Below are 25504 nucleotides of genomic sequence, written 5' to 3'. Positions count from 1 at the left end.
ACACCTAGAACAAGTATACGGTCTTATGAAGAAAAATTATTTTCACTAGAGGTTAGAAAAATGGGGGTTATTTAAGTTCATAACATCCTGAAATGTCTTGACAAGGTGATGTCGAAAGAATATTCCTCCTGTGAGTGAGTCCAGACCTAAAGGACACAATTTCAAATTTAGAGATAGCTCTTTTCTTTTTTCCCAGGGTAGGGGAGTCCAAAATGAGAGTTTTAAGGTGAGAGGGGAAAGATTTAAAAGGGATCTATGGAGTAACATTTTCATGCAGAGTGTGGTGCATGTATGGAATGAGCTGCCAGAGGATGTGATGGAGGCTGATACAATTGCAATAAAATACATCTGAATGGGTATACAATAGGAAGACTTCAGGGTGATATGGTCCAAATGCTGGCAAATGGGATTAATTTACTTTAGAATTTCTGGTTTGCATGGACGAGTTGGACCAATAGGTCTGTTTCTGAGCTGTACAACTCTATGATTCTATATTGGCAGTATTGTTCATAAATGTTTTGGATATGTATGAATCAAGACAAGAAAATAACCCAGCCTGTTAAATTTTCAAGTATTCACGTTGATTCTTGATGCTTTAGTCAAACGATATGAAAATATTTGTACATATATCATTTCACATTTTGATACATGAACTTATTTTGTAAGTAGGTAGGAAGTATGGTCAGGAGATCTAAGCATTTTGTTGTATTAACCTCGCTGCTGCCTTTCTTGTTGGGAGATGTAAATGAGGTTAGTTTAATGCTAGCTGTGAATCCACATGGTAAATTTTTCTCAGTATGGTGCACCACTTATGCCTTTTCTTAATTGTGAAAGGTGCTGGATAAATGCAAGTTCATTTTGTTTGTAGATAATGCTGTTACCTGGATGGAGAAGGTACAAAACAGACTCATAATCCATCCAAATGCATTTCAAAATTACTTGTCAACTTGACTTTCTTAACTTCCTTCTCTAATACAGCAACTGAAGATCCATGGCCATGTGTCTGAAGATTGAAATGATAAGGGGGACTCTATTTGCGTGTTAACAGGGTCATTGTTAGAAATATTGTTGTTTAGAATTTATGATTCAGAGCCAGAAACAAAGCTGTCTAAGTTTGCAGATGACAATATATTTAGTGGGGGGAGTTGGAAAATGGACAGATTGGAAAAATGGACTGATGAACAGTAAATGGCATTTAGAATGAAAAATCATGAGATTAAAGAAGGGAAGAGGTACAAAATACTCTTTGGAATGTGAGACTTGAGCCAAGATATGGATAGCAGAATCTAAGATGAACACAAGTTTGTGGAGTTTGGAGGATGGGAGGGTGAACAGGAAAAGATCAGAATAGTGGAGTCTGGTGATAACAAAGTCAGGGATGAAGATTTCAGTAGCAGGTAGCGATGTTATGGAGGTGGAAATAGGCAGCCATTGGGCTAGCAGGAAATTCTAGCTATGGAGGAATACAATAAAGGGTTTACCATAGTGATACACAGAAACAGAATTTGCAGGAAAAGCTCAGCAGCTCTGAGGAAAGTTCACCGGACCTGAAACCTTAAATTTGATTTCTTTTCACAGGTGCTGCCAGACCTGCTGAGTTTTTCCAGCAACTTCTGTTTTTGTTTCTGATTTACAGCATCTGCAGTTCTTTTAGTTTTTATTTATAATAGTGATTCCTGGGATAGCAGAACTGATGTAGAATGGTGAGTTTGCAGAATTCTCTGCCACAGAAGGTGGTTGAGGCTGAAACATTGAATGTTTTCAAGAAAGAGTTAAACATAGTTCTTTGGGCTAAAGGAATCAAAGGGTATGGGGAGAAAGCAGGAGAAGGATACCGGATTGGTTAAAAAGCTACACTCCTATTTTCTATGTTTTTATAATTGGAGAGAACGTAGGGTCAGAGCTCTGTTTGCAGGTCAAAGAAGATGCCAAGCTCGCATCAACCTGCTTCACCCTGAGATGACAACAGAAAGGAAGTAAGTAAGAATCCATGATAAGAGAATCAAGTTCCTGATGGGTGACTGAGGTGATCATTTTCACCTTAATTAGAAGAAATTGTTACTTGTTCAAGAGTATTGGTGTGATCAACAAACCATTTAAGTTTCACCCCTACAAAATGAGAATTGTAAGCTCCTCATTGTATAACTCACTACTAGGTGTTTACAAGTTTGGACACAACTCCATTGTAACTAAGCCTTTAGGAACTGAACATTTTTATGCCTTTATCATGAGGTACAAGATAAAGCAGATGTTCCTTACCTGATGTAGTTATCCTGAGATTTTTGAATTCCCAAAGGGACATTAATCTTTCTCAACTCCTCCACATTCCTGTAGTTATGAACAAAATCCATCAAGTATATTTGTCACGTTGACCGATGACTGGAACATAAAGGAACTCATTTGCTGCAGTTTTTAATAAGCTCCCAGGAGGAGCTGATTGTCACTGGTGAAATATCTTTTAAATAAAACTACACTTGTGTTGGCGTAAATGATAGAAATGTTAGTGTGTTTGTATGAGTCACGGCAATGTGATGTTAACTAAGGAACTAATATTCTTCAAGGCAAGAATTCTGTTTTAGGAACATTACCTTGATTGCTGCATGAAATAATTGGACCATGTGTGAGTTTCAGGAATTATGTTATACTAATCATATCTCACTACCCGGGATGATGATAATATGACGCATCAATTGCAGTTTCTGCAGTGTAATCAAGTTGGCAAGCTTGTGCACTCCCTACAAGATTTCAGATGCTCTAATTGCATTTTATAACAAAATATGTATGATTTATGGGATTGCAACTGTATTTGTATTAGTTAATCAACTATTGATTACTGTTAAGTAACATGAGTGATAATATCATAATCCTCTGTGCAGATACCCTCATACATTAACTAAAGGGAATGCCATAATAACAGTCCACCAAGGGAGAAGAAACACTTAAATTCTATACATTAAGGGGGAAGAGTTTCACTGTCATATGTATTTTCATACAAGGATTTTATCATTAATGACAGATATTCTAAAGAGAGTATTCTGTTTTTAAATGTTTGTAGGCTGCCTCTGACCATCAGTGTTATAGCATAGAGCAGATTCATCCAGTACGTCGACTGCTTGCTATATGTGGCCAGTTCAGGATCCAGACATGGCAAATTTCATTTTATTGTCCGTAAGTAAACCAAGAGTAATTGTTGCTCCTGTTACACTTGGGATCACCATCCTTATACTTCCAAAGTACATGTATAAATATTGGGGTGGACAAAGTTACAAATTACACAATGCCATGCCTTCATTGACAAACACATGATGAAGAAGCAGTGCTTAGAAAGCTAGCACTTCCAAATAAACCTCTTGGACTATAACCTGGTGTGTGATTTTTAACTTTGTCCCCCCCAGTCCAACACCACCTCCTCCAAGACATAACCTTTTGTGCATTTACTGTATAATGATAAGAAAGAAAGAGTTCACAAATATTGTTTGGTTTTATAAGTGTCTTATTTTCTTGGTTATTAATGTGCAGCAGATGTATGTTAAATAAAAATAAATATGCTAAAATTGTCTACCTTTAGTGACATTCATGGCTGGTTAATGATTTCTATTGTTTTTAGTAAGTTAGGCTGGGTTGGGTTGGCTTAGCTCAATTTGATGGACAGCTAACAATATCACAAAGTTGTGAGCTCACTACCAAGACAAAGCATCTACCCCACATCAATCTTGTCAAGACCAGTCAAGACCATATACACTTCAACCGAATCAACCCTCACTCTTGTAAACTCTAGTGAAACAATCCCAGCCCGTTCAGCCTATCCTCATAAGACAACTTGTCTTATGAATGATGCTACAACATTGGTTCAATTTCCACACTTGCTGAATTTGCTATGAAGCATTCTCCCCCTCAACCATTCCCTTCGCCTGAGACATGGTAACCGTCTCTAGTGAGAGAACAGTGCTGTAGTTCTGGTAACACAGAGTGATGTTCGCTTTTATTCTTCAGTTAATGCAGCATGACCACAGCATGAAGAATGTAAGCTTTTACATACTCCATCATTACAGCAATCCTGACTTCACATGAACAAGGAACAAGAGTAGGCTATTCAGCTGCTCAAATCTGCTCCACCATTTAATAAGATTATGGCTGATTTTATTGTAACGATATTTCTGTATTTCTGCCTACCCACTGATAAATTTTCACCCACTTGCTTACTAAGAATCTATCCACTTCTTTCTTAAAAATATTCAAAGACCCTACTTCCACTGCCTCTTCAGGAAGAGTGCGCCAAAGGCTCATAACACTCTGAGAATTTTTTCTGCATCTACCTTAAATTGGTGACCCTTATTTTTAAACTCCCCGAATGTTACATTCTACTACAAGTGGAAATATACTGTCCATTTCTACCTTGTCAAGACCCCTCCGGATTATATATGTTTCAATTAAGTTGCCTCTTATTCTTCAAATTCCAGTGGATACAAGCCTACATTTTCCAAACTTTTCTCTAAACACAACCTGTCCATTCCAGATATTAGCTGAAAATGTGTTGCTGGTTAAAGCACAGCAGGTCAGGCAGCATCCAAGGAACAGGAAATTCAACGTTTCGTGCCAGAGCCTTCATCAGGAATGAGGAGAGGGTGCCAGGCAGGCTAAGATAAAAGGTAGGGAGGAGGGACTTGGGGGAGGGGCGATGGAGATGTGATAGGTGGAAGGAGGTCAAGGTGAGGGTGATAGGCCGGAGTGAGTGGGGGCGGAGAGGTCAGGAAGAGGATTGCAGGTTAGGAGGGCGGTGCTGAGTTCAAGGGAATCGACTGAGACAAGGTGGGGGGGAGGGGAAATGAGGAAACTGGAGAAATCTGAGTTCTTCCTTTGCTGTTGGATGGTTCCCAGCCGAAAATGAGGCGCTCTTCCTCCAACCGTCGTGTTGTTATGTTCTGGCGATGGAGGAGTCCAAGGACCTGCATGTCCTCAGTGGAGTGGGAGGGAGAGTTAAAGTGTTGAGCCACGGGGTGGTTGGGTTGGTTGGTCCGGGCGTCCCAGAGGTGTTCCCTGAAGCGTTCTGCAAGTAGGCGGCCCGTCTCCCCAATATAGAGGAGGCCACATCGGGTGCAGCGGATGCAATAGATGATGTGCGTGGAGGTGCAGGTGAATTTGTGGCGGATATGGAAGGATCCCTTGGGGCCTTGGAGGGAAGTAAGGGAGGAGGTGTGCGCACAAGTTTTGCATTTCCTGCGGTTGCAGGGGAAGGTGCCGGGAGTGGAGGTTGGGTTGGTGGGGGGTGTGGACCTGACGAGGGAGTCAGGAAGGGAGTGGTCTTTGCGGAACGCTGATAGGGGAGGGGAGGGAAATATACCCCTGGTGGTGGGGTCCGTTTGGAGTTGGTGGAAATGACGGCGGATGATACACTGTATACGGAGGTTGGTGGGGTGGTAGGTGAGAACCAGTGGGGTTCTGTCTTGGTGGCGGTTGGAGGGGCGGGGCTCAAGGGCGGAGGAGCGGAAAGTGGAGGAGATACGGTGGAGGGCATCGTCGATCACGTCTGGGGGGAATCTGCGGTCCTTGAAGAAGGAGGCCATTTGGGCTCTACGGTATTGGAACTGGTCCTCCTGGGAACAGATGCGGCGGAGACGAAGGAATTGGGAATATGGGATGGAGTTTTTACAGGGGGCAGGGTGGGAGGAGGTGTAGTCCAGGTAGCTGTGGGAGTCAGTCGGTTTATAGTAGATGTCTGTGTTGAGTCGGTCGCCCAAGATAGAAATGGAAAGGTCTAGGAAGGGGAGGGAGGAGTCTGAGACAGTCCAGGTGAATTTGAGGTCGGGATGGAAGGTGTTGGTAAAGTTGATGAACTGTTCAACCTCCTCGTGGGAGCACGAGGCCCCAAGGGATCCTTCCATATCCGCCACAAATTCACCTGCCCCTCCACACACATCATCTATTGCATCCGCTGCACCCGATGTGGCCTCCTCTATATTGGGGAGACGGGCCGCCTACTTGCAGAACGCTTCAGGGAACACCTCTGGGACGCCCGGACCAACCAACCCAACCACCCCGTGGCTCAACACTTTAACTCTCCCTCCCACTCCACTGAGGACATGCAGGTCCTTGGACTCCACCATCCCCAGAACATAACAACACGACGGTTGGAGGAAGAGCGCCTCATCTTCCGTCTGGGAACCCTCCAACCACAAGGGATGAACTCAGATTTCTCCATTTTCCTCATTTCCCCTCCCCCCACCTTGTCTCAGTCGATTCCCTTGAACTCAGCACCGCCTTCCTAACCTGCAATCCTCTTCCTGACCTCTCCGCCCCCACCCCACTCCGGCCTATCACCCTCACCTTGACCTCCTTCCACCTATCGCATCTCCATCTCCCCTCCCCACAGTCCCTCCTCCCTACCTTTTATCTTAGCCTGCCTGGCACCCTCTCCTCATTCCTGATGAAGGGCTCTGGCCCGAAACATCGAATTTCCTGTTCCTTGGGTGCTGCCTGACCTGCTGTGCTTTAACCAGCAACACATTTTCAGCTCTGATCTCCAGCATCTGCAGACCTCACTTTTTACATTCCAGATATTAGTCCGATATTCCTTCTTTGACCTTCTTCCTATGTATTTATATCCATCCTTAAATAAGGTGACCAGTACGGTACATGGTACTCCAGATATGGCATCACCAAGCTCTGCTTTAACATCTTTAATAATAGCTTCTAACATTTCCCTATGACAGATAATGGTCTGTAGTTTTCTGCTTTCTATCCTTTTGAACAAAATAGTTACATTTGCTCTCTTACAATCTAAAGGAATCTTCCCAGAATCTAGGGAACTTCTGAAAATGAAACTGATGTATCAGTTATCTCAGGAGGCAATTTAAAAACTATAGGATAAATCAATCTTAACCTGGGCAATTATCAGTTTGCAGCTCCAAACATTTGCTCATGAACACTTTCTTGGTAAATTGTAATTTTCTTTAGTCCTCCCTCCCTCCCTGTTATTTCTTGTTACAGATGTTACTTATATCTCCTAGAGTTAAGAGCAAAACACCAGTTCAGTTCATCTGCCAGCTCCTTATTTCCCATTATTCATCAGTATCTATAGGACAACCATTCAATTGTGTCGGCTCTTTTCCTTTTGAAATATCTGTAAAACTTGCACTACTTGTTTTTATATTTCTAGCTAGCTTTCTCTTATACACTAATTTTCCCTCCTTATTTCGCTCATTCTTTCCTTTTTGTAACATTCTGTGCAATCCTCTGACCTTCTAACTGTCTTTGCACAATTACACATTTTGTTTCTTTAAGTCTGGTATAATTTTCAACTATTTTACTTAACCACAGATGGTGGATCCTTCACTTGATGCTTTTCTTTCTTGTTGAAATGTATTTATTCCGTGTCATCTGAAACATCCCCTTAAATACCATTGCATCTCTATTCATCTAAATATTAACCTAATATGCTAAATCACTTTGACCAGTTATGCTTTCATACCTGCTTTAGGTCCTTCATTAGGAGAGGAATTGAACATGGAATAATTCAATGTGCTTCAGTTATACAGGACATAGGTGGCATCATTTCCAAGTATTACGTACAGTTTTGTCTTCTTATTTAAGGAAAGATGTAAATGTTTTGGAGGTGGTTCAGAGGAGATTTTCCATATCGTTACTTGGCAAAACAAGTTGTCTTATGAGGATAGGCTGAACGGGCTGGGATTGTTTCACTAGAGTTTACAAGAATGAGGGTTGATTTGGTTGAAGTGTATATGATCTTGACTGGTCTTGACAAGATTGATGTGGAAAGGATGTTTTTTCTTGGTAGTGAGCTCACAACTTTGTGATATTGTTCTAAGATTAGAATTTGCCCTTTTAAGATTGAGATTATAAGGTTTTTTCTCTCTCATGAGGTTGTGTAACTTTGAAACCCTCTGCTTCAGAAGGCAGTGGAAGCAGAGTTATCAAATACTTTGAAGGCAGTGGTGGATAGATTCTTGTTCCACAAGGGAATCAGAGGGTTCTGGGGGTAGATGGCAATGTGGAATTTGAAACTCACATAAACCAGCATGATTTCATTACATGGCAGAGCAGGCTTGAAGGTCCAAAGAGTTTACTTCTGCTTATATTTCAAATGGCCTTAACTGAGATGAGGTGTTCATAGAATGTTTGCAGGATGTTTTTTTAAATCAGAACATTCTGGAGCCAACCAATGGTCAGGCCAAATTGTGCAATAAAATAGGATTAATTAATGACCTAATTGTGAAGGCACCATAGGTCTCAATAACCATAATATGATTAAATTTTACATTTGGCTTGAGGGAGAGGAAATTGGGACCAAGAACATATTTTTAAAACATAAAACAGTGGAGAAATGGTAAAGCCGAGAAGTCAATTGTGGGCGTGAATACAGCCACCTAACAATAACCTCATTTATGATGGAGCATTAAAGGAAGACATTTATCAGAAAGGCATAGCAGTAATCATGAGATTTTAATCCAAATATTGTAGCCTAGAAAAGTCAGATTAGTAAAGGTAGCATTCGTGAAAGTGAAAATTCATTTAACAAATATATTAGATGTCTTTGAAGGCTATGATGCATGCTATAAGTGAGCCTATAAAAAAACTGTACCTGGATTTCCAGAAAGCATTTGATAAGGTGCCACATAAAAGGCTATTCTGGGAAATAAAAATTCTTTATATATGAGGTAACATATTAGCATGGATAGAAGACTGTTAGGCTGGCAGAAAATAGAGAATGCATAAATGAATCCTTGCCTGATTGGCAGGATGTGATAAGTGGAAAGTGGTCCATAATTAACCTTTTATATATCATTTAGATCAATCACTTTGATAAGGGGAGTGAAGGCATGGTGACTACATTTGAAGACAACATAAAGATAGGGTAGGAAAGTATGTTGTGAAAATACACAAGGAACTTACAGTTGGAATTTGGCCCAAACTCCCAAATTTGACCTCTTGCCTCACAATTTAGTTTAAAACCTTTTCTACTTCCGTAGTTATGTGGGTCACAGAATGTCAGCCACTACATGGTTCAGGTATAGACCATCCCAACAGTACAGATCCCACTTTCTCCAGTACTTGTGCCACTGCCATTGAACTGGAATCCACTTTTCCCACACCAGTCCTCCGGCCACACATTCATCTTTCAGCAGTACATGAGATAAAGCAACACTATTACTCCTTTGGTTAGCATTTTGCTTTCCATAAGCTGCTTCTGATACATAATGATTTGCCAATCAATAAATTAAGTCTCCAGGTTTGACTTTTGACATATCTAATTGCACATCGGTGCGGTAGAATCACACAGTATAAAATTGTATAAAATTAGCTAAAACAATTTGGTTTCATTAATGTTGCTTTAAAATCTCACCCACTTAACTTTGTTCTTTTGTTTAGTTGGTGAAAGTTAATTGCTGCAAGTCTTGTGACATTAATGTTGAGCAATCTTAGCTAAAAGTGGATGACGCTCAGCAGAGTGAAGTCTTCGTCATTGAGCACAGTTCCTGCTGGACTCTGTGTTCTATTTGCTGGAGTTTTGGCCTTGTAGTGGTTAACCACACATTGCAAGAATAAAAACTTGATAGCAACAATTAATCAAATGCAATCAAACTTCCTGTTTATTGTCTAGCATGTTGAGGTGAGATCTCATGGCCTATTTAGAAATAACAGTGTGAGAAGCTGCTTTTAACTCTGTCCACACTGTGCCTTCACTTGTTTGTATAAGGTGATGAGTCTGGGTGACATCATTAGAAAATGTGGCTCAGGGAAATGCCTAAAATCAATAAGGTTTGCATCAGTAGAGGTAGCAAAGTTATAATTCCAGCTGTATGAACAAGATAAGTCTGCAGTTCTGTAGTCCTGGAGAAGAGCAGTGGTTGTGTTCGGGAAATCAGGTCTTAAAAATGAGTCCTCCCTCCACACCCTGGCTCCTGGAGTCACATGTTTCCTCATGAAATTAAGGAATATCAGTGTTCAGTAATACAACACTTCTGCAGAACCTGCGAGAATCAGGAGCATTTAATTCCCATGTAGAATATATTTGAAGCAGAATAAAATTCTCTGCCCAGCAATAAGGTGAGAATTCTCCTGCTGGCTGTGTGTCGTGACATAAATATGTGCGTGAGGTTTTTCGTTATTCAACATTTCTTGTGCTAGTAACAATAGCTTGCAACATAAATCATGGGTAGCCCCTCAGTCACCAAAATATCATAAGCTGAAAAAAATTATATTTCCTGAATGCTGCTGCCAAACCCATCTTTCTTCATCTGGGAACAGCAGCACCCTGGAAATGTAATTTTTTCAGCTTATGATATTTGTTCCTTTATAAATAAACATTGCTGACATGATCATTGCAGTGGTTGAGGTACTGTGGCAAACTATATGGGAGAGAAATAATTGTAAGGAATGAAGGGCTCATGCCCGAAACGTTGACTCTCCAGCTCCTTGGATGCTGCCTGACCTGCTGCGCTTTTCCAGCAACACATTTTCAGCTCTGATATCCAGCATCTGCAGTCCTCACATTCTCCTCCAAGGAACATTAACCAAAGTTCATAAGTAGTTACAGTTCGGGCCACTTTGGGTTTGCATTGCCAGATACCTTTTGGTGACTGAGGGGCTACTCGTGAGTTATGCTGTAAGCTATTGTTACTAGTGCAGACTACAAGTATAGAGTCAGTCAATTCTGATCCCATAGTCACAAACTGTCTGTGTTTTCCAATTCTTTCTTGCACAATAAAAGAAGATCTAATGACAAGAAAGGGAAAGGTTAAACTTTTCGTGATACCCAGGATTGTTTACATGTTTTTCATAAAGAACATACTTCATTTTTAATTTTCTTATCTCAGACCTCTGTTTTAAACTACTTAAAGAGAATGGGTTCACAGCACTGTCACAAGCGAATGTACCTATTAGTAATGCAGTTAGGCTATTTGGTCCATCAGCCTGCTCCACCATTCATTTGGTCAAGGATCACCTGTCTGTGTTCTGAGTTCCACTTTCCCATCTATCTCCAATGTTCTTTGATTCCCTTGCATCCTAGCATCTATCTACCTTTACCTTAAAGATATACAATGAACTTCCTCCACTACATTCTGAAGCAATAAGTTTTAACATCACATAAGCCTCTGAGAGAAAAATATTGTCCTCATCTCAGTCCTAAAAGGATGATATCTAGATTTAAAACTGTTGCCCTTAGTTCTGGACTCATTCACAGGAGGAAATATCCTTTCTACATCACCATGTCAAAATCCTTGCAGGATTTTGTGAACTTAAATTACGCCTCACTCTCCTAACCTCCGGTGAGAACAAAATTTCTTCGTAATACCTCATTATAGATATTAATCTGGTAAACTTTATCTGAACTGCCTTTAACACATTTACATCTAAATGACTAAAACTGCATGCTGTATTTGAGACGTGGTCTGACAAATGCCCTATATAAATGAAGCATAAACTTCTTACTTTTAGGCTCAATTCTTCCTTTAATACAGAATAGCATTCTGTTAGCCTTCTTAATCACTTGCTCTATCTACATACTAATGTTTTGTGACATATCATTAGAATAACTGGATTCTGCAATCATTCATAATTTAAAATAATGCTTGTCCTTTTTATTCATCCTGCCAAAGTAAACGACTTCACATTTTCCTACATTATACTACATCTGCCAGATTTTTGTCTACTCCCTTAACCTATCTATATCCCTGTTATGTCACTTTCACAATATTCTGTCCGACCTATCTTTGCATACTCTGCAAATTTAGCCACAATGCTTTCTATCCCCTTATTTAAGCCTTTGATATAAATTGTGAGACTCCATTTATCACATGCTGCTAATCTGAAAAAGATCCAGTTCTGCACATTATCTGTTTTCTGCCAGCCAGCCAATTTTCTATCCATGCTAGTATGTTACCCTCCATACCATGATCTCCTATTTGACAATAAAAATGTTCAATAACATAAGGTTCATTGAGATTTTTTTTTAGACTTCTAAGGACATTCTGTTATTCAATCTCCTTTTGCCAGCTTCTTTCACTTCTTCACAGGAGGCACAGAGCAATCAGTGCAATCCTTAAAAAGTCTCTTGTTTACTAGTTAAAGACAGCAGCTTACAGCAATTGGTGGGAGAAGATAACTAGATTTCTTCAGGCCTCAGGTACTTTTACTGGAGAGAGAGAGAGTCTCACACACACACACACACACAACACACAACCTGCCCTTATAGCAGTCCAAACGCTTTTCCCTTTATCATTCACAGTCACAAACTGTTCAGCAACTGGAAGCCTGAATATTATTACCAGGCTGATGGCGTTTGGGAACATATCTGGTTACAATTGTACAAATCAATCAGCTACTTGTTGCTAGCCAAGTCTCTCTTTGTCTACATATGCACTGCTGTGCCATCTACAAACTTCTTCCATCATTACTTGAAAAAGTAGCAGTGTAAACACCACACACAATATGTTTCAGCACCTTGGTTTTAAAAATGCAGCAATTCCTACAAACATCCTTGGTTTTAAAACAAACCTTTCTCCCATCTTAGTCCACAATAAAAATGCAAACTATGAAATGATACGGTCTTTACTTGTCACATCACCAAATCAATTCTAGCAGTAACCTGATCTCTGGTTGTTTCCAGAATGTGCTGCTTTAAGCAACTATCTTCTCAACAAGACTACTATTATCAATTTGATTTTTCAGTTGATGTTAAAGTCACCCATGATTATTGGACAAGCAGCTTGACAGTAAAATGTAGACTATGTAGGTTAGGTTGATCTTAGTGTAGGATAAAAGATTGGCCTCACCTCCAACCAAACCAATTCTGCATCCTGATCTCCTCAACCAAGGTCATCTTTAAATATTGTATCAATAGCATCTTTGATTAAGAGTGCTACCTCTCCACTTTCACCCAGCTTCCTACATTTCTTGAGTTCAAGTACCCCTCAATATTCAGAATCTAATCCTTGTCATCCTGCAGCCATGATGGCTGTCAGACAATATTTATACACTGGGGTGGCACGGTGTCTCAGTGGTTCGGGACCCGGGTTCAATTCCTGCCTCGGGTGACTGTGTGGAGTTTGCACATTCTCCCCATGTCTGCGTGGGTTTTCTCTGGGTGCTCTGGTTTCCTCCCACAATTCAAAGATGTGCAGGGTCAAGTGACTTGGCCATGCTAAGTTGCCTGTCATGTTAAGTACATTAGTCAGGGGTAAATATAGGGTAGGGGAATGGGTCTAGGTGGGTTACTCTTCGGAGGGTCGGTGTGGACTTGTTGGGCCAAAGGGCCAGGTTCCATACTGTAGGTAATCTAATCTGATCACCTAAAAATGTGGTATAAATTAATTTACGTTGTTATGAATACTATACGCATTCAGAAATAGAGCTTTTAATTTGTATTTTGCTACTTTTCTACCTTCATATCAGGCACTGATTTACCTGCTCCTTCTGCTGTATAATATTCAAAATCAAATGACAGAGGTGGCATGAAGTGTTGTGGAGGAAGAAATTCTTCTTCCCCACCTTTTCAGTTTGAACAACTCACTCAGCGGGCATTACTGAAGGATGTTCTAATTCTAATTCTAATTCAGTGAACCTTACTTCAATTATCTCTTCCCCACAGTTTGAAACACATTCCCAGAAATATTCACTCAGCCTCTGTCTGATTCAGGCGGAGAACCTCTCACACTGATTGTGCCTCCCTAATGTCAACTAGAAAACTTAGGCTGATCTGCGATCCTCAACAATTTTAAAAATAGTACCAGTCAATTTTAGTAGAGAGTCTAATGACACATTGACTTCTAACATTGTCATGGGATTTGCATTTTAGAAGGAAAAATGAAATTGAGGAGAGATGTTGATTTTCGTAACTGCTGAAGCAACAACAACTTAGGTGGCTCAGTGGTTAGCACTGCTGGCTCACAGTTCAATTCCAATCTTGGGGAACTATCTGTGTGGAGTTTGCGTGTTCTCCCTGTGTCTGCGTGGGTTTCCTCCCACATTGCAAAGAAGTGCAGGTTAGGGGAATTGGCCATACTGAATTGCCCACAATTTCCGGGGATGTGCAGGTTAGGTTGAGAAATGCAGGGATGGAGTGGGTCTGGCTGGGATGCTGTTCAAAAAGTTGGTGTGAACTTGTTGGGCCAAATGACCTGCTTCCACATTGTAGGGATTCAATGTTCTAACTTGTAGGTATCTTTTGTAGACTAGAACATCTCACAGGTGCACTATACCTCAAATTGAGACAGGTTCCTGCAGCAGATCAGCTGAGACAGGGCTGAAATCTGACATTGTTACCATAGTTAGAGTGAAAGTAAGTAGTCTTGATGGTGACATAGATATGTGGTTATGAGCTTATCCTGGGGTTAAATATGACACCAAGGTTATGAACCACCTGGCTTTGTCTCAGACAGTTGCTAGGAAGGGTCTAAAGTTGGTAACTGGATATCGGAGTTTGGAGCTAGGTCCAAAGGGTTTCTTAAGATTAGATTACTTACAGTGTGGAAACAGGCCCTTCGGCCCAACAAGTCCACACCGACCCGCCGAAGCGCAACCCATACCCCTACATTTACCCCTTACTTAACACTACGGGCAATTTAGCATGGCCAATTCACCTGACCCGCACATCTTTGGACTGTGGGAGGAAACCGGAGCACCCGGAGGAAACCCACGCAGACACGGGGAGAACGTGCAAACTCCACACAGTCAGTCACCTGAGGCGGGAATTGAACCCAGGTCCCTGGTGCTGTGAGGCAGCAGTGCTAACCACTGTGCCACCGTGCCGCCTATTAAGACTTCCCAATATTTCACACATGCATGTTGGGTGTCAGAGTAGGCCATTTGGCCCCTTGAGCTGCTCCACCATTTCAGAAGATCATGGTTGACCTCACTATGACCCCAGCTTCACATTTCCTCCAATCCAATGACTGTTCACCCCTTTCTTACTTATATCCAGCTCTGCCTTAAAAATATTCGAAGACTGCTTTCACCATCTTTTCCGGACGAGAGTTTCAAAGACTTACAACCAGTTAACATCTTCATCTTTGTCTTAAAGAGGACCCCTTATTTTTAAACAGCGACCCTGAGGTCTACACTCTCACACAAGAGAAAAGATCCTTTTCATACCCAACCTGTTATGCTTCCATAGGAATACATATGCTTCAGTCAGGCCCAGCAGATACAAGCCTAAGATATCCAATTGATTTTCATTAGACAATTTGCCCATTCCAAGTATGAGTCGAGTAAACTTTCTGTGAACTCCTACAATGCATTTATATCCTTTCTTAACTGGGACTTTGGAGAGAAAAGGGGTGTTGAAGATGAATTGATTGTTTGCAAGGATGGTGGGGCCAATTGTTCCTTTTGAAGAAATGCATGATGACAGTCGGTTTCAAGTAGACAGACCTAGTGCCTGAAAGAAAACTGTCAGGGAGGGAAATTGTTTGGAAAGTTGATTAGTGGAAATACAATTGAAAGATCTGGTGGTGGGCTTCATGAAGACAACAGTTTTGAGAGGGCATGAAGGGAGAGGGCAAAGAAATTCGACAAAAATATGAGTTCATGGGTAAGAACTTTGTTCCATTGGGCTAGTGGAAATGACGGAAATGTCAAAAGTAGCTAATCAGATTGTTTTGATCCATGAGCTCCTTGCATAAATTCTCTGATTTTTTAATTCATTCACAGGATGAGGGCATAGCTGGCTAGACCATTATTTATTGTTCATGCCTCATTGCCCAGAGGGCAGTTAATAGTCACAGAGTCATACAGCACGGAAACAGACCATTGAGATTGGAGTCACACGTAGGTCAGAGCAGATAAGGAAGGCAGCTTCCTTCCCTAAAGGACATTAGTGAACCAAATGGGTTTTTCCGACTATCAACAATGGATTTACGGACCCTGGAATCATGAATGGTTTTAGCAGATGACATCGGGAACCAGTAGTGCTATATGTGGTTCAATCAAATCTAGTTGAAAATGGCTAAACCAATTGTCCATTATATCCTATGAATCGGTGTCCTTTGACTAAAGTGAATGGAGGAAGGTGTCATACCAGTTGAATAGTGAAATTCAGAGAGAGTAACGCTTTTATTCGAGACTAGAGCATCAAAGGTGTAGAAGGGTTTAAGGTGAACAAATCAGAAGCTACAGAAATGTTGGAGTCAACAGAAGACCAAAGGCTGGAGAGTCTGAATTTTGAAAGTGCAGTTTGAAATGTATTGGGAAGGAGATTATTCCATGAGCAGATACAATGTCAGTTTTGCATCATATCTCACCTTTTATATTCTGAATTTTGTCATCTTGGAGAAAGATGCATTATTCTTCATATTAATTGCTATTGATATCAACTTGAAGGTGAAAGGTGATATTCCTGTGGAGTGTGGGTTGAACTGATGATTAGATTTTCAAATATTATTGGAAATGGATTTACTGTTTGTGAAAAATGGCATTTCAACCAGGAGGGGTATCTTTTCATCTTCTCCTCACCCGCCCACGCAACTCAGAGCATTGAACAGACCATTTCCTGTTTACTTCAGCAGGCTAAAGATAGAAATACTTTACAAAGAATAAGTAATTAGATCAGTCTTATGGTTTGAGTTGAAGGTCAACTGTAAACAATACGTCAAACAAGCAGGTCTTAATAGATCAGAACAACAAAATGGAGGATTCACAGCAATGGGGAGAGGGGGAATTATATGCAATTTACTTTTTGAGTGAGGATGGTGCAGAAACTTAGGGTAAAAGCCAAAATTGATTCCCAGCCCATCTGATGCTAAGAAAATTCCCTTCTGATAATACCAGCCAATCTTCATCACCACCACATGGAGAGACTTTTGGAACCATGGTTAGCCCCTTGGTCAATATGAATATTTTAGTTCAGTATCACCTTTCTCCATCCTTCCACCCCCCCACCTCCAAAATAAACTCCTGTCAGATTTTCTCCCCACCTCTCATGTGGTGATGAGTAAGTAAAGGTTAAATATTCAGAAGTTCTGGAAAAATTGCCCACTTGTCATCCTCCCTGTTTTGAGTCCAAACAGTGACTGTTGGTACTTTACTCAGATTTCCAGGATATTGCAGTTGGGTCTACCCGTGTTATCATCCATCTGGTTCATAATGATAATCAGCATAGATTTGTGAATAGGAAATCATGTTTAAAGAATTTGTTGGAGATCTTTGAAGATGTTTGTAACAAATATGATAAAAGAGAGCTGACAGACATAGTATATTCAATTCTCAAAAGATCCCCCGGGCATCTGGTTAGAGAAATTAAAGCATATGGATAGGAGGTAATGTACTGGTATAGGTTAGTGATTGGCTAACAGACAATATGTAGAGAGTGGGAATAAATTGGTCATTCTTCTATTGATGGATTGTGATCAGTGGGGTACCATAATAATCAGTACTTATAAGACCATAAGACATAGGAGCAGAAATTAGGCCATTCAGCCCATCTAGTCGGCTCCATGATTTAATTATCGTTGATAAGTTTCTCAACCCATTCTTCTGCTTTCTCCCCGTAACCCTTGATCCCTTTGACAATCAAGAACCTGGCTATCTCCAGTGTAAATATGCTCAATGACCTGGCATCCACAGCCGACTGTGGCAGTGAATTCTATAGATTCACCAGTCTCTGGCTGAAGAAATTTTTCCTTCTCTTAATTCTAAAAGGTCTATCCTTCACTCTAAAGCTGTGCTCTTGGGTCCCAGTTGTTCACAATACACATGGAAGGGGGGAGCAAATGTAATATTTTCAAATTTGCAGATGATACAAAGCCAAGTGGGAATGTGTATTACAGAAACGTGGCTCAGGGATGAACAAGACTGGCAGCTTAATGTTCCAGGTTACAAATGCTATAGGTAGGATAGAAAGGGAGGCAAGGGAAGAGGGGGAGTAGTGTTTTTGATAAGGGATAGCATTACAGCTGTACTAAGGGAGGATATTGCTGGAAATACATCCATGGAAGTTATTTAGGTGGAAGTGAGAAATAAGAAAGGGATGATCACCTTAGTGAGATTGTATTATAGACCCTCTAATAGTTAGTGGGAAATTGAGAAACAAATTTGTAAGGAGATTTCAGTTATCTGTAAGAATAATAGGGTGGCTATGGTAGGGGATTTTAGCTTTCCAAATATAGACTGGGACTGCCATAGTGTTAAGGGTTTAGATGGAAAGGAATTTGTTAAGAGTGTACAATAAAATGTTCTGAGTCAGTATGTGGATGTACCTACGAGAGAAGGTGCAAAACTTGACCTACTCTTGGAAAATAATGCAGGGCAGGTGACTGAGGTGTCACTGCAAGAGCACTTTGGGACCAGCAACCATAATTCTATTAGTATTAAAATAGTGATGGAAAAGGATAGACCAGATCTAATAGTTGAAGTTCTAAATTGGAGGAAGGCCAATTTTGACAGCATTGGACAAGAACTTTCAAAGGCTGATTAGATGCAGATGTTCGCAGGTAAAGGAACGGCTGGAAAACGGGAAGTCTTCAGAAATTAGATAACGAGAGTCCAGAGACAGCATCTTCCTGTTAGGGTGAAAGGAAAGGCTGGTAGATATAGGGAATGCTGGATGACTAAAGAAAAATTGAGGTTTGGTTAAGAAAAAGAAGGAAGCATATGTCAGGTACAGACAGGATAGATCGAGTGAATCCTTAGAAGAGTATAAAGGCAGTGGGAGTATACTTAAGAGAGAAATCAGGAGGGCAAAAAGGGGCATGAGATAGCTTTGACAAATAGGGTTAAGGAGAATCCAAAGGGTTTTTACAAATACATTAAGAACAAAAGGGTAATTAGGGAGAGAATAGGGCCCCTCAAAGATCAGCAAGGCGGCCTTTGTGTGGAGCCACAGAAAATGGGGGAGATACTAAATGAGTATTTTGCATCAGTATTTACTGTGGAGAAGGACATGGAAGATATAGAATGTAGGGAAATAAATGGTGACATCTTGAAAAATATCCATATTAGAGAGGAGGAAGTGCTCGATGGGAGAACTAGCCATTTGGATACAGGACTGAGTCAAAGGTAGAAGATAGAGGGTGGTGGTGGAGGGTTGTTTTTCAGACTGGAGGCCTGTGACCAGTGGAGTGCCACAACGATCAGTGCTGGGTCCACGACTTTTCATCATTTATATAAATAATTTGGATATGAACATGGGAGGTATAGTTAGTAAGTTGGCAGATGACACCAAAATTGCAAGTGTAGTGAACAGAGAAGAAGGTTACCTCAAATTATAACAGGATATTGATCAGATGGCAAATAGGCTGAGGAGTGGCAGATGGAGCTTAATTTAGATAAATATGAGGTGCTGCATTTTGGGAAAGCAAATCTTAGCAGGACTTATATAATTAATGGTAAGGTCCTAGGGAGTGTTGCTGAACAAAGGGACCTTTGAATGCAGGTTCATAGCTCCTTGAAATAGAGTCGCAGGTAGATAGGATAGTGAAGAAGGCGTTTGGTATGCTTTCCTTTATTGGTCAGAGCATTGATTATAGGAATTGGGAGGAAATGTTGCAACTATACAGGACATTGGTTAGACCACTTTGGAATATTGCGTGCAATTCTGGTCTCCTTCCTATCGGAAGGATACTGTGAAACTTGAAAGGGTTCAGAAAAGACTTACAAGGATGTTGCTAGGGATTTGAACTGTAAGGAGAGGGAATAGGCTGGGGCTGTTTTCACTGGAGCGTCGGAGGCTGAGGTTTATAAAATCATGAGAGGCATGGATAGGATAAATAGTCAAAGTTTTTTCCCTGGGGCAGGGGAGTCTGGAACTAGAGGGCATAAGTTTATGGTAAGAGGAGAAAAATTTAAAAGGGAGCTAAGTGGTAACTTTTTCATGCAGCGGGTGGTGCGTGTATGGAAGGAGTTGCCAGAGGAAGTGATGGGGGCTGGTACAATTGCAACATCTAAAAGGCACCTGGATGGGTATATGAATAGGAAGGGTTTAGAGGGATATGGGCAAAGTGCTGGCAAATGGGACTAGATTGGGTTGGGTTGGACCGAAGGGTCTGTTTACATGCTGTTTATCTCTATGACTTTTATGATTCGATTCCCTACAGTGTGGAAACAGGCCATTTGGTCTAACAAGTCCACACCAGCCCTCCAAAGAGTAACCCACCCAGACCCATTCGCCTACATTTACCTCTGACTAATGCACCTAACACTATGGGCAATTTAGCATGGCTAATTCACCTAACCTGCACATCTTTGGACTGCGTGAGCAAACCGGAGCACCCGGAGGAAACCCACGCAGACACAGGGAGAATGTGCAAACTCCACATAGATAGAAAGTTTGTAAAAGAAATAGGATTTATGAAGTATCTTAAAGGACAAAAGTGAGGTAAAGTGGCAGAGAGCTGTAGGAATAGAATTTCAGAGTTTGAAGTTGAAGCAACTGAAGGCATGGCTGTAAGTAGTGGAAGATTTTGATTGGGATGCACAAGAGGCATGTATCTCAGAGGTTTATGAGGTTGGAGAATATTTCAGAGATAAGGAGGAGCGATACCATATAGAGATTTTAAAACAAGGATGAGAGGACAACAATGTGTTGTTAAACAGGGAGTCAATATGGGTCAGTGATCACATGCACAATAGGATAACAGGATTTGCTCAATGTTAAGGTCCAGACAGCAGCTTTCTGGATGTTGTCGTGTTTACAGAGAATATGTGAGGCACCATCTAGGAATGCATTGGAATTGACGATATAGAGGTATTCACAGATAAAGCCATTACTGAACAATTCCCTGTATTGCACACTACCAAGATCTTTGACTTTTCAAACCTGCCTTTTTCTGCATTGGCTACTCAAAAATGAGCTCTCAATTTGCATAGAAGTGCACTTTTCAAATCCCAATAATATAGCCCAGTTTAGCTGGTAGACTGAGTGATAAGAACAAGCATGTACTCCATTGCTGCTGCATCAAATGCTCCAAGATGATGGCCACTTCCTTAATGAAGGTGTTAATGCAAAGGCCTAAGACTTCATGGAGATGAATTCCCCCCTCCCCCAGCTCTATTCCAGTATAAGCAATAGCCCTGGAAATGCTTCACAATCTCTCAACCTATCCAGTATTATGATTTGGAGATGCCGATATTGGACTGGGGTGTACAAAGTTAAAAATCACACAATACCAGGTTACAGTCCAACAGGTTTAATTGGAAGCACACTAGTTTTCGGAGTGCTGCTCCTTCACCTGATGAATGAGTGGCGCTCCGAAAGCTCATGTGCTTCCAATTAAACCTGTTGGACTATAAGCTGGTGATGTGTGATTTTTAACTTTATCCAGTATTAGCCTTTTTCATTGACAAGCCCCAAGCAGCTGGGGAACAACTGTGACTCTTGCGCCCTCTGATGGGAGTTTTGCCCTCCTGTCTTTGACTTTTATAACTGGACCGCAAGTATTCTTCAGCAGGCAGACAAAATTACTACCTAGCTGACATCATGTGTGATAATTTACTGACTTCAACCATACCATTGTGGGTGGGAGGACAGTACAGGAGGAGGCTGTAAAGGTCGTCAAATTACAACAGCACCTTCATGGGACAATCCAGTCAGCCCCATTTCCCCTCAGCCTGTTGCTGTTGCCCCACAAGCCCATTTTCCTCAAGAATCCAATTTCCTGTTTCAATCTTGTTGCGAATAGAAGAGATGATGGATCCCTCTTTATAGATCTCCTCAGGCATTGGCAACAATTACGTTTTTTCATTATAATTTTTTAAAAGTCTCATTTTTATTTCTTTGTGGGGCCACAAGGAAGAAATTAGTTGTTTCAAAAATCTGGGCCTCGCATAACCTGGACATGTCTCAACTTTCTAACCACTGTCTCAGCTCATTCTCTCATCTCCATTATTCTTTCATGAGTTATGGACACTAACAGCAAGGCCAGCATTTGGTGCCCATTCCTAAATGCCTTTGAACTCAGAGACATGCTCGAGCACCTCAGAGGGTAGTTAAGAGTTATTGTGGATCTGGAGTCACATACAGGGATAGGTTGGATAAAGATGGCAGACTTCCTTCCCTACAGGACATTTACTAGCTGAGCGAAAGGACCTGCCTTATCAATGGGCTTCAATTTCAAGTGATGAAATGCCATTCAAAGGGCAACAGCATTACACAGATTCCCATAAACTATAGCTAAAACATGTCTGTGGGTAATACAAGCTGTGGAAATCTTCAGCATAAACGTACTGTGTTTACTCCAAATCCTTCCCCAAGCACTTGACCATATGATGGAAAATTATGAATCGATTCCACTAATGGCCTTGATGCAATATGTGGTGGTCTGGAAATATTGACTCTAGTTGCCAAACTAGCAGTTACCTTCCCAATTTCCATTGGCTGCACATGGTGCAGGAGCTGGTCATTTCATACCTTGGCCTTAAAACTTCATTTAGTGCAACAGATGGCTAGGCTGTGTATCTTCAATATTGTATTTGCAACGAGACAAATATTCACACATGCAGGTGACTGGTGAAAAATAAACATATTTTCACAAATCTGATAACATATTTACGTTGGCGTATCACCCATGCCACCAGATTGATATCAGAGTGTTTCTTTCATTCCATTACATCTCAGCGCAGTCCTGGGTAGTGAAGCCTGCCCAACTTTAGAGCTCATTAACCTTGGGGGTTTAGCCTAGCGATCTCAGGCATGCTGAATTTCTCTTGGCCAGAGGTGGGTAAACCTGCCTTGGCTTGACCCCCACAGGGCTGAGAGGGGGCAGGCAGGGTAGAGGTGGAAATCCCGGCCACCTCTGGAGTGTCCCGAGAAAAGACTTCTGGGATGGGTGGGGGGTTGGGAGACCCTGTATGTGGTTCCTCTTCTGGTTTGACTCTTTAAAATGGTTTAGGCTTTCATAATCATCTATCTGATCACTTTTAAACCTTCTCTATTCTTAGGAGAGCAACTCAGCTTTGCCAACCTCTCAACACACAGCTGAAATACCTTATCGCAGTAATGTGGTCAGTCATGTATAATCATAGTGTGCATCATGTGATTATTACCTCTATGTTAAGCATCGCCTGATATGTCTGAGGAGCCACTCTCTATGACAATCGTTTCTGCAGAGGAAGGCAGTGGGCTGAGAAGCCACATGATTTAGTGGGCTCTGTTATCTCCGGGCCCTCTTCACAGCAAGCTGAGCTTTTCATTACTTTCTGCTTTTTCCATTGCTCTTCGAAGCAGGCGGTATCCAGAGGTCATAGCCATCAACCTCTGAACATCAACCTGAAAATAGAAAGTTAATGACGGTTAAAGACAACGCAAAATGTCATTTGGAAAATCAGGTTATTTTGGTTTACTGTGCCCCCAGAGAAAAGAGGACACACTTCATCACAGGACGCAATCAAGTTAATCAGTTTGCTTTAGCATCTGTGCTGACTTTCATTTGTGAGCCACATTTCTGTAATAACAGGCTCGAAGTTTCCCAGCCATTGACATTGGGCTGACTGGCCAGTGGTTGCCAGGTTTATCCCACTCCCATTTGTTTTCTTACACAGGTCTGCAATCCTCCAGCTCTTCAGCACCGTCCAAGATCTGAGGAGGATTGGAAGTTTGAGGTTAAGCTTGTGTAATTTGTAGCTTCAGTAACTTGCTATGTAAGCCACGTGGACCTGCTCTCTACCTTCTCTGTTTTGATTATACTCAATATTGTAACTACGTTGTCCTTTAGTGGTGGCAGGTGGAAAGAACTTAGTTAATATATCAGCTATGTTCTCTGCTTACATAGAAACAGAATAATTGTCATTCAGGCTATAATTTCCATTTTGTCCCTCATTGGTCCTATCTTTTATTCAACTATAATTTATATGTTTATAAAACTCCTGAACATCCTTTCTGTTGGCTGCAAATCCATTTCCATTCTCATTCAGTGCCCTTCATCTTTTTTTTCAGTCTGCTCTGTAGTTTCTATAGTCAGTGTGAGATTCTGCCGTATTAAATGGTCTAATGGTGGTGTGTGTATGAAATGAGCTGCCAGAGGAAGTGGCGGAGGCTGATAAACTCGCAACATTTAAGGGGCATTTGGATAGGTACATGAATACGAAGGGTTTGGATGGATATGGGCCGGGTGCTGGCAGGTGGGACTAGATTGGGTTGGGATATCTGGTTGGTATGGATGGGTTGGACCGAAGGCTCTGTTTCCATGCTCGATGACTCTATGACTCTAAGTGCTATTGCGATTGGCTTCTGGGTTTAATCGACATGAGTTTGAATCCATGCAAGTATCATGCTTGTCAAAGGTAGGTCAATCATAATCACTAGCAGGTCTTTCATTTGCACTGGCAATTTGATCATTAGGCCATAGTAGTGAGTGAAATTTACTTCAATAAAATGGCATCAGTTCAACCCGATGGATGAGGTGCAGGATTATTACATGTCCATCAGTGGTGTCATTGAGTGAGTCAAGTAAGTAAAAGAAATGCTGTCGGGTGCCTGAGGGCTGTAAAAATTCTGTGCTACATTCTGCACGATACTGAGCAACAGAAAAGATTACAGGTGGAGAATGAGGTTTCAGATGAGCTTAACTTTGAACATCAGCCCCCAGTGCTGCCTGGGCATGAGGCAAGCAGACACAATTCAGCCCCCTGTGTGGCACATATCTCACAACATCACTAACTTGCTACTGTACCTCTCCAATTCTCCTTTGTAACAGTTGCCCTTAGCATTCAGCATCGGGGTCCTGTGACAGAATTTCAAGAGCATTGTACTCTTTGATTCAGAGACCGCAATCCTGCTATCAGTGCCTGCTTGTACTTACTGGGAGTTAGCACAACTCAACCAATTCTCAAAGGAATCCACTGAAGTGTGAGTTTCTATATGTCATGTGATGGCGCTCCCTCTGAAGGAATGATGCCCTCTGTGCAACTACCATCTTACAAGTTGACAGACACCCTTGTGGTGCAGTGACAGTGTCTCTATTGCTGGACTAGAATGTTTGGGTTGTAGTCCCACCTACTCTGGAGTTGTGCCACTCATGTCAGAAGTGGTTTTTTTGACAAGCCCTCAGGGCCTTTCTGTATGTATGTTGGGCCAGGAACACAAGTGAATGAGATTGATGCATTAGTAATGTAAGGTCAAGGAAAGATTTTGACAGTCAACATGCTTCACCTCCTCATAGCTCAGTTATTTAATGTCAGAGATATTTGTAATTCTATCACCTGGCATTTGAGAGTTCCTAGTTCTCTGTTATGAATTATCAGTGACACAAATATGCTATTTCTGTGTGGCCTTTTCCTCTCCACTTCTGAGCTGCACAATTTGTGTTTGCCTTCCCCTGTATTGTGCTCTCTTATATCATCACTACACAGTGTGAAAGATCAGAGCTGTGAGTGAGTGAAGACCAATTATGGGTGCAGTGCAGTTGAGGAGGAACACAATCACAGACGCATCGTACTATGTAAGGGATTGAGGTGAGTGCAGCTGTGGCTGGCTATGTGGGGAAGGGAGGAAGTGCAGAAAAAGGTTAAAGATGGGTGTGGTGCTCTCTAACCTGAGTGGGTGTGAAGGGTGATG

Source organism: Hemiscyllium ocellatum, chromosome 9 (assembly GCF_020745735.1).
Source record: "Hemiscyllium ocellatum isolate sHemOce1 chromosome 9, sHemOce1.pat.X.cur, whole genome shotgun sequence".
Taxonomy (NCBI): Eukaryota; Metazoa; Chordata; class Chondrichthyes; order Orectolobiformes; family Hemiscylliidae; genus Hemiscyllium; species Hemiscyllium ocellatum.
The sequence above is the reverse complement of the archived record's forward strand: the minus strand, read 5'-3'. Positions refer to the sequence as shown.